Here is a 12,133-nt window from a genome sequence, read left to right on the forward strand (position 1 = left end):
CCTCGAGCCGGCCGCGATCCCGCCTCGCCTGCTCCCCGCCCCTCAGCCCTACCTCAGGCGCCGCGGCCCCTCAGGAGCCCCGGCGCCATCTCGGCCCCCGGCCGGGCGGCAGGTGCCGGGGGAGCCTCCCGGGACGGCCCCGCACAGCGGTGTCGCCCCCTCCGTGTCCCCGCACCGCCCCTCAGCTCCGCTCGGGCTGGTCAACCTGTTGAAGCGTCTCCCAGCCGACCCCGACCTTTTCAGATCGTTACCTGGATACTTCCAACAAATCTTTTTGAAAATATTTCGTTTTCGGCGTCAGCTTTCACTACAAAAAGCCGAAGCCTGTGATTTCGTTTTTGTTTTATTGGTCTCGAAGCGCAGAAGCCCTGCGTGCCGGTGCGCAGGACTGGAGCAGCCGGAGGTGTGGTAGGAAGGAGAGAAGTCGTGCCAACGGCGGCAGCTGCCCTCAGTTACTGAAGGAAGGGACTGCAGCCACTGGGAAAAGTAATTAACGAAACAACTAAGAACTATACACACCCAAAACTAAATTAATACTGGAAAGCTAAACTTGTACTTCTCTGCAATAAATTCTTTCTGATTTGTCAAGTGTATTTCAATTTATTTTTTTTTTCCAAGCCATCATCACAGTGGCTTTGAACCTTTGGCAAATGGGTTTTCTGTTAAGAAAACATTTCAGCAAAACGAGCACTAGCCCTTTTTCTTCTACTGCTTTATCTATGTCCCTATCCTCTCTTCTAGATATCCTTCACCCACAATTAGTTTCATCTAATTAATAAGAAACAACAACTACACACCAGCATTAGAAGAAGAGCAATAAAACCTTGGCATTGCAGGCATCCTCCAGTTTTATAAGAAGTTCTGCTTGGTGGAGTCTATCCCACTTGGTGTTATCTTTGTGAGTTAAAATTAAAAAAAAAAAAAAAAAAACTAATATTTATTCAGGAGTACCCACAGACAAGTCCTCCAACAAGAAGAAATCTTCCACCTCCCTGCCACTTCTCAGCCTCTGTCCGAGGACTTCCCTTTTTCTGACCTTCTGATCTGACTCATCGGCCAACCTGCTGCTCAGAAGGTTGGTTTAGCCAGGAAGGTACCACTGCCAGTTGAGAGGCTCCTATCATTAGAGCACGTGTTTCCTGATGAAAACTTAGCAGTCTGTGTACCTGGGTTACTGCCTTAACGATCCATAAAAGTCAGGGCAATGTTTGGTCTTGACAGTCAGGTATTTAGGTGGCAAAGATGCTTGGTGAATCTTCAAAAGTACCTAACTGAAGGCTGAAGCACTGGAAGCAGGCACCTAAATCACTTACAGAAAGTGAGGTGCCCAACCTGCTTAGTTGCTTAGTACTTTTATAAGTATAGATTCAGGTATCTCACTCTTTTTTTTTTTTTTTTTTTTTTTTTGAATAAGGCTTATGAAGCTCAGCACTGAGATGCTATTAACAAATTCATAACTAATAAGGCCTGGATCTAACATAAGCAAAAAACATCCTAAAGAAAAAGGCTGTTTCCTTTGCAGAAGTCCATGAAACTCCTGGATTTTGGCCTTGCCAGTGCTGCTTTTCTAATCCCCAGTCCTTGTGATGGTGCATAGCACTATGTAGTGGAAGCTGCCAAATACTCCCCAAAAATAAACGTTGTGAGCCTTCCAGTGAAATGAAGAAACACTGTTTCCTAGTTGGTCCAAAACCATATGCATGTATTTCTGCTTATTTCAAAGCTATCTGGCTTTTTTTTTTTTTTTCAAATCAAATTATCAACTATATTTCCAAAATCAAAATTACAGTTTAAAAAAAGAAATGCAAGTCCTTTTAGAGAGTTTCAAGAAAGTATTCAAGAATACTGATACTGTTTAGTCACAAAAGTGCTAATTACTGAAGCCATTAATTATCTAAACAGCTCTTTGCCCTCTTCTACAAACTAGTGTCTAATTACTTCACTAACATTGCTTCACTTTTATGTCACTTAGATATTAGTTACTCATTCCTGAATGAAACTGCTGGCTTTATATTCATGCTTTAGAATGTGTACCAGCTACCATAATAAGTGATGAGATTTTGAATGAAAACAACCCATATTCAGAGAAAAAATAAGGATGAATGTCCTCATCTGTCATACGCTCAGCGCTATGCCATTGTCAGTGTATTTTCTTTATATGTTAAGGAACAGGATGGGAAATTAATATGGTCACTATTACCATTTATTTGTTGCAGAGTTGCCACTCACTTATTATCATTTTCCTCTTGGTAACATTCATTGCTTTTCAGGGACTTGTTCTCTGTAACAGAAACAGGTAACCAAAGAAGCATCCTCTTAAGCACATCTTAGAAGCACAAGGAAGCCCATAAAGAATTCAAGAGCGATGTGTTCAAGGCTAAACCCACTTAAGCAAAACCTCGGCCACCTATGAACTTGTGGAGCAGTGTGCAGCAAAACTGCACAGCCGTTCATTGCATGAAGAAGGAACAGGTCCTATTGTAATACAGCTGCAAGTGTCGGAGGCAGTCACGTAACAAATACATAATTTTATAAAATGTGAAGCAACAGAACTAGCCTAGTCCATTAACAAGCAGGCAATTCTCACTCGTGTGTTAATCCATTACCCTATTAGTTCAGTTGAAGTTATTAGTATACAAACATACACTAACCTATCACTACCCTTACACACAGAAAGAATATTTTAATGAAATATGGCCATGCTGAGAGCAAGGACTTGCAGAATTCATTCTCTTCCACCTTATGTGTTTCTGTCTAACTTTGCATACACTTTCATATGCATTCACTTTTTCTTTTTGCCTGAAGACATCTATTTTCATTCTTCTCGCCTGAAGGATGATAGAGCTACAGTTTGAGTTTGAAGATGTTTTTCACATTTTTATCTAAAAATGATCATAATGAAACTTAAGGATGTCCTTATATTGCCTGTCAGATCAGTGAATATCATCTTTCTGATGTCAGTACAAGTAACAAGTAAGAGCTAAAGCACTTAAAATAGCACTTTGTTATTATGAGTGTAGTTTATGTGGAAAACTATAGAAAGCACATGCTTCTAAAAGCCTACTAACTGAGATCTCAAAAATAGACAAAAATGTGCATGTAAGGATTTTAAAATATAAGAATCCACTACAGAATAAAGATGATGAGAAGGAGTAACTATCCATTTTATTGACCTTATCCATACTCTAGATTTAATGTCTAAAATATCTTCCATGAGGAAACAGCACCAAATTTTGATTTTCCCTCTACAAAATAGCCTTTTACATCTTCACATAATTGTTTTTTATTAATGTGGATGAGGAGAATATCCTAATATGAAGTATAATTCTGATTTTCTATTCTCCTATTTAGAGTGTAACAAAAAATAATTCAAGATATAAAAAGCCTACCACACTGAAGCCTTACCATTTCCATATAAGCTCACCAAAAAATACAAATTTTTGAAAGAAAAATGTAAATGAAGAGTGTTACACTAATTCTGTCTAGCGGGAGATCTAGCTGTATGTATTGTGAAAAAAAAATATCACTGTGAAAATTTGTAAACAAATAGGGATGGAGGGAGGGAGGACAGGAAAGAGGAAAGGCAGGGAGTTGCGCTGCCAATGCTCTTTTAATTTGTTTGGCTGAACAACAGCCTCAAGTATGTCTCATTGCCTGTGAATTAAAGAAGTGGCTGGTGGTCTCTATTAATGCTTACCAACTCAACAAAATTAATTTTTCCCATCCTCTCACAAGACATCATGTAATGATACCCAGATACTAAGTGACAACTGCAAACTTGATTTTGAATGAAACAATCCATGAATACGTCTCTGAAACTATATTTTTACTTTTTGCTATATGCAAGTAAAAAGTGTAGTGTGCTCTAAACATATTCAGGATCTGTTAAATTTAAAATCCAGTTGGACTTTTTCAAAACAAATTACTAAGAATGTAATGAAATGTGTTTTTCTGACTAATTAGATTCTTTGGCTTTCTGTGGCTTCAATTATGATGCAATTACTCAACACAGTTTATGTTCGTCCATCATTTCTTTCTCTTAGCTCTAGCTCTTCTTCTTCACTATTTTTAGGGCTTACCATATCTCCACACTAACTTGCTTTGAGTATTTGACCAGAAATAAAGCCTTTTTGAAGTTACCGCATATTCTGTTATTCCTTATCTGGAAGCTTAATTTCCTAATAGTCTTCTCTCTCTGCCCTTCTTATCTACTGCTATGGACTCTCTTCACATTTTTCTCCAGTGATTCCCCATTACTACTAAATATTTTCCACCCTGCGTGTTATCCACCTTCCAGAATGCTTACATTCCTATGCCAGTCCTGGACATCTGAGGCCCAGGTGAATTTGCTTTGGTGGGCATTAGACCAGGTTCCTAGCCAGAAATTATTTCTAACTGTATCGCTGTGCTAGCAAGGTGAACTGAAGTGGTGACAGCAGGACTACATCACCTTAAATTTAGAGTACCCATATTTAGGGTAGAAAATATTTAAACTGTTGACTGCATGAACACATTTCAAACTGTCATTTAAGTAGATTCAGAATTTTCTCAGAAGAGTTTCATTTCTATTTTTAGTGCTCAGTAGAATGATGATTTCACAGATGGGCAACATAGCCAGCTACCAAAAAAATTCCACTACACATAATTGTGCTCGAAAATGTCACAGCAAAATGGACGGATGACTCACAGTATCAGCACATGTGCCTCATGCAAACAAATAACTTTTATAAATACAAGCCACACTCCAGCTTCTGCAGGATATTCTGGCGGTGGCTTGTGATGGAGCTTGAAAACCCCACTCTGGAGGCTGGAAGACTGCTAAAAACCGCACGGGCTTTAGACAGAAGCAAGCGCATCTGAGTGGGGGTTCTCCCACGGTGGCTGCGGGAGACAAGAGCCAGGCAGCAGCAGACCTCAGCAGACCTCAGGAGCAGACCTCAGGAGCTGGGGAGGGAGAGGAGGAGGCCTGACAGCCTCCGGTGGGAATCCTGGCCTCGGAAGCCTCTCCCATGGCACCCAACAGGAGGCACCAAGGCACTGCCCCAGTGCGCTCCACGCTGAGCCCAGCCCAAACAAAGACTTTCGGACACAATTCCTTGCCCGTCATACAAAGTCCTTTTGCTTTCTCCTAGGAAAGCACAAAGACGACCTTTCAAATGTGAACTTACTTTGCACTTTTAAAACAACTTTTTCTGCTCTGGGATCTGAGAGTATTTTTGCCAGGACAAGTAAAATTCATTAGCTCTGTATTAAATATTAAGAAACTGACACTTATAGAGGTCAGGGAAGAAGTGAAAATTCATGTTTCTTAACACACAGCAGAGTACAGAGTGAAATCATATTCTCAGATCTACCAGTCCCTGCTCCACATGCTAAACACAACACATTACCTGTGTGTGTTTTTGTTTGTTTGTATGTTTGTTTCAAAAAAAAAAAAAAAAAAAAAAATCAAAATGTTCTTTTCTCACCAGATACAGGAAAAATGAACTTGCCAAACTTCTCTGCAGAATTTTTCCCAAACAGATTTTTTTTAATGACTTTCAAAGACATTCCTTGTAAAAAGCATCTCTTGAAGAAGGCAACAGCTGCATGGTTGAGTACACCAAGGTCAAGAAATGTCCTACTTTATTCTGTGGCTGCATCATGACACAGTTTCACATGAGCTGTTCTTCCTTTTACAGGAATACACACCACATACTGTGTGAGACACCTTGCACTTAAAGCATGAAACTGAGAGTAAATATTTATCTTTCATCAGATTAATTAATTTATGTATTCAGCAATGGATAAAACACTACATGCATTCCAAACTTATTTTGCTGGAAGACAAAATTCTACTGTAGCAAAGACTTGCCCATGTGTATTTGCCCATACACATTTCACAATAAGTAAGGTTAGCAGTAACCACAAGCAGAATTTTTTTAGTATGCAGGAGCTAACAACACCTGTAAACAGAAAGATTTCTGTCTGTGCTAATTGATACCTGCTGGAGGAAATGTAGCCCTGTCTCTTTGTTGGTGTTGGCACCCCACACTGAAAGAGGAACCACAGATCAGAAAATCAGAGCTCTAGAAAATGAGGGAGGAATCACAGTAATTGCATTAGAAAGGGAATAAAATAAAATAAAATAAAATAAAATAAAATAAAATAAAATAAAATAAAATAAAATAAAATAAAATAAAATGCCACTGAAGAAAAAGCAAGATTTTCAGATTTGGAGCAAGAGTTTAAGGTCTTTTTTTTTTTTTTATAATTTGACACTCTTACAAGCAGGTCCACTGAGATGCATTACTCACTGAAGTAAAGGATTGCCATTATTAAATGCTTTAGGAAGTGTGGTATAATCTCAGCAGTAGATGATATGACAATCCCTTTTAAAGTGGCTCGCTAGGTAGAATTCATGTAAAGATCCAGTATCTGGCTTTAACATGAACATCTCATATATATATATTCAGTCTCTGTTTTTATGGATACCTAAATACATCTACTAGTTGCATTCCTTGTCTCTTTGAATGCTGAAGGATACCCTGCCAAAAATCTTTCTCCTTCCTACCTTTATGATTACATCTAACAAAATGCAGAACCACGTTAGGTCAAAACTCTGACAGCCATGCTTTCACTGGAGTTCAAGGAGTTTGAATGGACGAAAGTATAACTATGGAAATAAAGTAAATATCCTTCCATATCATAAGACTTCAGTGCATAGCTCTTGACAACACAAAGACCAGCTCAATATATTAGGGAAGCAAATCCCTATAGAAAAGCACCGAGGGATCACGCCAGTAGTAGACAAGGCAATAGAGGAACTTTCAATCTGTAATAGAGTAGCTGTAAATAAAACTGCTTTAGGACACAGTGGATTCTCTCTTTGTGTTTTTCAGTTAGCAGGTGCAATTATCAAAAGATGTTTGTAGAGTAAGGTTTGTCATCTAGAGGGTTTGGGGTTTGTTTTGCTTTCATCAGATACAGACAGTGCTGCCCAAGCACATCAAATGAGGATGTGCTATGATGTGTTTAAATTAATGGAAATGTTCCAGATTTGCATCAGATTAGTATTTCTAAAAAACTAGCAAATTCTGTTACACTGTTGCTTCCTTTTGCATGCCCTTGAAACCAACCGAAAATCAGTAAATGTAGCCAAACTTCAATACTCTATAATATTGAAATAAAATAATCACTGGCCTCACACAATTGGCATGTTGACACAGTTTGCTTACAGCTTTGAACATAAGTGTAAAGCTCCTGTTAACGACCATGGAGCTGGCATCTCAATGTCTGGTGCCAGCTCCAGATGAAGGGGGTATCTCCCATAATGGAAATAGCCTGAGATAGCTGACAGACCTGTCAACATAGTCTGCAATTTCAAACATAATAAAGCTCTATTATTCATGCAAAATAAAACTTAGGCTCAGGTGGATTATGGCTTGGGGCTTTTCCAGTTTGCTATTGTAAAGTAATTCTCCAAGCATTTCTTTATGCAGCAAGCTGGTAATGAAAACATTGGACACTAATATCTTCAGTCATTTAATATTCATGCTTCTTTTTTTTTTTTTTTTTTTTTTTCTTTCCTTCCCCCCCAGGGCCTTTATTTCCTGTCAAATAAAAAGACTATTTCTGAAAATGACTCTCACTAAACTCAGCAAGATTTTTATCCATTTCTGCATCTGAAAGGTTTGCATCATCAAATAAGAAACTAGAGATTATGGCTATGAAAATATGTGAGTAAAAGCAAAAGGACAGATGCAGAAGCCATAAAAATTACTAAGGCATAATCTGTGTTTGCCATTCCATATAAATACACAGTTAAAAAAATACAAACAGCAACACAGAGTACAATCTCAACATTTATTTTCAGCCTCTAGCTGATTTAGTATGTTTTTTTGGCTTTGTTCTGTGGAAAGGCCAGTGATTGAGCTTATTTATGGGCACATTTTAATTCTCTAAAGATACAGATTGCTTCCTCTTGTCTCATACTGAATTTAGCAAATTGTAAACAAACCAAATGGTGAATTTCACTTAGAAGTTCAATTTAGATTAAGTTGATTTAGGTTTAAAGGCTCTGCTTAACCATATCACATTTTGACCTACTTTGTATACCATACAATGGGTAAAACAACACTTGAGGGAGAAATGATGTGCCTCCTGAGGTGTAATAAAGGTACCTAGCAATATGAAACACATTTCAGTGCCCCACACATACAAAATCATATTCTAGTGTCACACAAAGCTGGCATGGTACAGCCGCACCTGGTGTGTTACACAGGCTCTTGGAAATTTTGATAACAAACTCAAGTTTTAAACAAAGTGAAAAGAGCCCAAACGCTATTATTAAAAAATCCTAGCAAAGACTGTCTCAGCCATCACTATTTTTGAAGTTTTGATGTCTCAGAGGAACCTCAGAACTGCCTTAGCCCTCAGTACATGGTGTTCTCAATGGAAGTAAAAATGATTGTGACCTTTGCCAAGGAGATCCCAGGCTAAAGATACAGTTCCTTAGCATCTTGCAGTCAGGCATATATTAGAAGAGTCTGCAAGGCAAATTAATGTATGTCAGTTATTAGACTAGTCACTAGCTGTAGTCCTGGGCTGCCAGAATGTAAAGACATCTGCACAGTACCTCTTTCCATCAGTGCCATCTCTCCACAGAGCAGCCTTAATTTGGAGAACAAGCTGTAGCTGAATGTTTTCTTTCAGTGGAAAGGAGAAAGAGCTCAAATATTTCAGGAAGTGTTGACAAAAAAAAAAAAAAAAAGACTGCATATTTTTTATGAATTTTTATGTCTGACACAAGGAAAGGAGAAGGCTAATGCTGACTTTCATGCTGGCCAGCCATAGACTTCATCTGGAAATGCACTGCAGGCAAATACCGAGGCACACATATGCCCACACATGAACACTCACCCTCGTTAGGAAGCAGCTTATTATAATGAGGCATAAAATGTTCCTCATTGACGGAGGTGAGGCATGGTGCTGCGGTGCCTCAAAGGTACTGCTTCAGAGCTATAGAGAAAGCAAATGTAATAGAGACTTTTTAAATCATTAGTTGTGAACCTATATTTTAGCATAATAAGCTGTTAAACCACTTAGAAAACATTAGGAATCAAGCTATTTAAAAATAGACAAGAATACTTCTTCAGTAGGCTGGATTTTTGTCAAATATTCTACACTGTAAACCCATGTGAAATATTCTTTTTCTCCATCTTTCAATTCTAATTCTGGTTTTAGATATATCATTTCAACGCCATAACTTCATTGGAAACACTACTTAAATTATGAAGGCTCGGAGATGGAGTATGTGTACAGTAGATGGATTTGATCTGGTTTGTGATACACAGGTGGCCACTCTAAGATCAGATGCCACGTATGCACATGTATGCCATTAGCTGATACACCCTGCAGATAACCGGTAGGCAATTTCACTCTATAAGGACTTTTTCTGACTTCCCCGAAATTCAGCACAGCACTGTCCAGCCGCTATCATACAAACACAGTAATTTAATATCTTCCTTTTTTTTTATTTTGTTTTGATTCGTTTTTTTTGTTTGTTTGTTTTTTTCTTTGTTTTGTTTTGTTTTGCTTTGCTTTGTTTTTCCCTCTGCCTAAGCATCCTGCTTACAGACAAATTTACTTTCTGGAAAGCAAAATCTGTGTCTATTCAGTCCGTGCCTGTTGCACCACCAAGCACCACCTTCTCTGCTGTCCAAATGAGCCAGCAATGCAGCAGTGGCCTGGGGGCAAAGGCTGACTCAGAACCACTGAAGCTAAACATCAATGTTTCCCCTAAATAGGCAGACACTTCAATATCATTGACTTCCATGAGATATGGTATTTCTTTCAATCCAGTCACATCCAGTGCTAAATAATGAACAAAATAGGAGTTGGGACAAGGGAGGGGGTCAAGAGAAAGTGAGAGCATGAAGAAAGATTGGCTCTTCTAGTTATAAAAGAAGAATAAGACTGATATGGATGACTAAGAATGTCAGAAGAGCACTTGAGGAAAAATAGAGGTTATATGACATATATAAGAACATGAAATCTGAAAAGGATTAAGGGAATTATGTAGTGAAACAGAAAGGCTGTACAAAAAACCGCAAACCCAACAACAGCACTGTTTAAGGCTGCCAGAATTGACAAAGCGAGAAGATTGCTCAGAGGGGGATGAAAAACAATGCAGGATCTCAAAATATTTAAGTGATGTGAAGATCAACAAAGAATTAGCTCCTGAGCTGTTAACAGAACCTGTGCATGAGAAGACTTAGCAAAACAGCACAACAAAGCTAGAAATGTTAATGTGAACTTCTATCCAATATCAATGCAGTAAAGAGAAGCAAAATGCTAGAAAAGAGAACACAACTTAGAGAGCAATACCATACGCACCAACTTTGCACAGTCTAGAATAACCAGGAACACAGAAGATGGGAGGCTAGATTATTTGTGGCAAATATACTTGAAAGAAATTTTCATACAGTTGTGACCCCTTAATGGTGATTTTGCAGAAAGAGCTCAAGATGAACACAAAACCAAGCGAATGTTACTCCAGCCTGCAGAAACCAAAAATGAAAGAGCTAGGAAAGCAGAGTTGGCTCACTATGACCTGAGTGGTCATCGTGATCCTACCAACATAAAAGCATGAGGCCAGGAACCAGGTATGGCATTGGGAAGAACTACAATGCATTCCATGTCAATCCACAGTGGGACAACCTTTGCAAATGAAGCATGCTTGCAACTTCATTTTTCATTACTCCAAAGTGAAATCAATCTGATAACAGTCTTCACACACACACACACAATTTCTATCCTTGTTTTTTTCACAGAAACCAGTGGCTTACTGCTTAGTAGTATCCATATTCACAATGTCAGGGAAACCTTCAGGCTGATTCTGTTAAAACCTGATTGCAGATCTAAAAGAAGGGGCATTGCAGGATCAGCTACAAGCCCTATTTCAGCACTGCAGAATAACCCTGAAGCTGGAAGACCATCATACCAGAGCACTTATATTCTACTACCTCTTTGTAAAAAAGGTCAGCAAGCCCATCCAGCATCAAATCACTGGCCACCTATTTAGCAGCATGAAGGATGGAACTCACTGACCATCTTAGATTCTAAGGATATTACCAGACAAAATTAAAGAACTTAAACTTTTTTTTTTGTAATTTAAATTTAGTTTCAACCTGTTGTATCAAGTAAGTCATCTGCTAACCACAGGAAAGAGAGACTACTCTGCTCTGGAGAGGTTATTGAAGAGTTATCTGAAGCCTAGTATGAACTGCCAAAGTAGGTGGCAAAATAAATTTTATCCAACTATTGTCTTCATCAGATTCCTAATAGTTCTGCCCAGATTTTGCACACTAATTTAGCTCACTACTGCGTAATTTGTATCTCTTACTGTAGATACTTACCATTCTGAATGCACATGCAAACAACCTTTATGTCATTGAATACTGTTTAGTTTAAATATTTGTAAATATGCTTTGTTTCTGCTTACTGACCTTTCCCTAATAGTGTATGCTATCCTGTGTTTTAGGCTGTACTGAAACTGCTATGGATGCTCTATTAAATGACATTACATTAAAGAGATTCATGCTGAAACTCTTTGGCCACCACCATCATTGCTGATGTCAGCGCAGCATTGAGAACAAGGCTAGTTAGCTAATTGCTTTACAGAGCAATCACAAGCAACACAGAGCAAAGTGTATTGCTGGAAGAAGCAGGCCAAATGCTGCTGAAGACATCTACTCCATCAGGCTGAAATTCACCCTTGCAATGACAGCCAGCTCCAAGGTTTCTGTATATGGTTATGAAACCAACGAGTAAAGTTTCAATAGGTTTGCATCCCACATAGCACAGCTCCATTTGCCTAAAATTATAATCTAAAATTATAAGTCTGATGATTTATGGCCACCCCATACAATAGGCTTCATCAATTTTATCAATATCAGGAAAGGTTATTCATTTAGGGTAACACAATGGAATTACTGAAACCAGTGGGAGCTCTGCTGTTAGTGTATCAGCAGAGCGTTCACTATAATGGTTCTATAGGGTTAGGGTTTAACTTTCTGCTGCAGAAACTATGCAGGCAATGTTATGAAGGTTAAGTGGAACAAAACTCTCTGATGTTAGATAGCAAGCCAGT

The sequence above is a fragment of the Netta rufina genome (assembly GCF_964035555.1).
Source record: "Netta rufina genome assembly, chromosome: 10".
NCBI classification, from domain to species: Eukaryota; Metazoa; Chordata; class Aves; order Anseriformes; family Anatidae; genus Netta; species Netta rufina.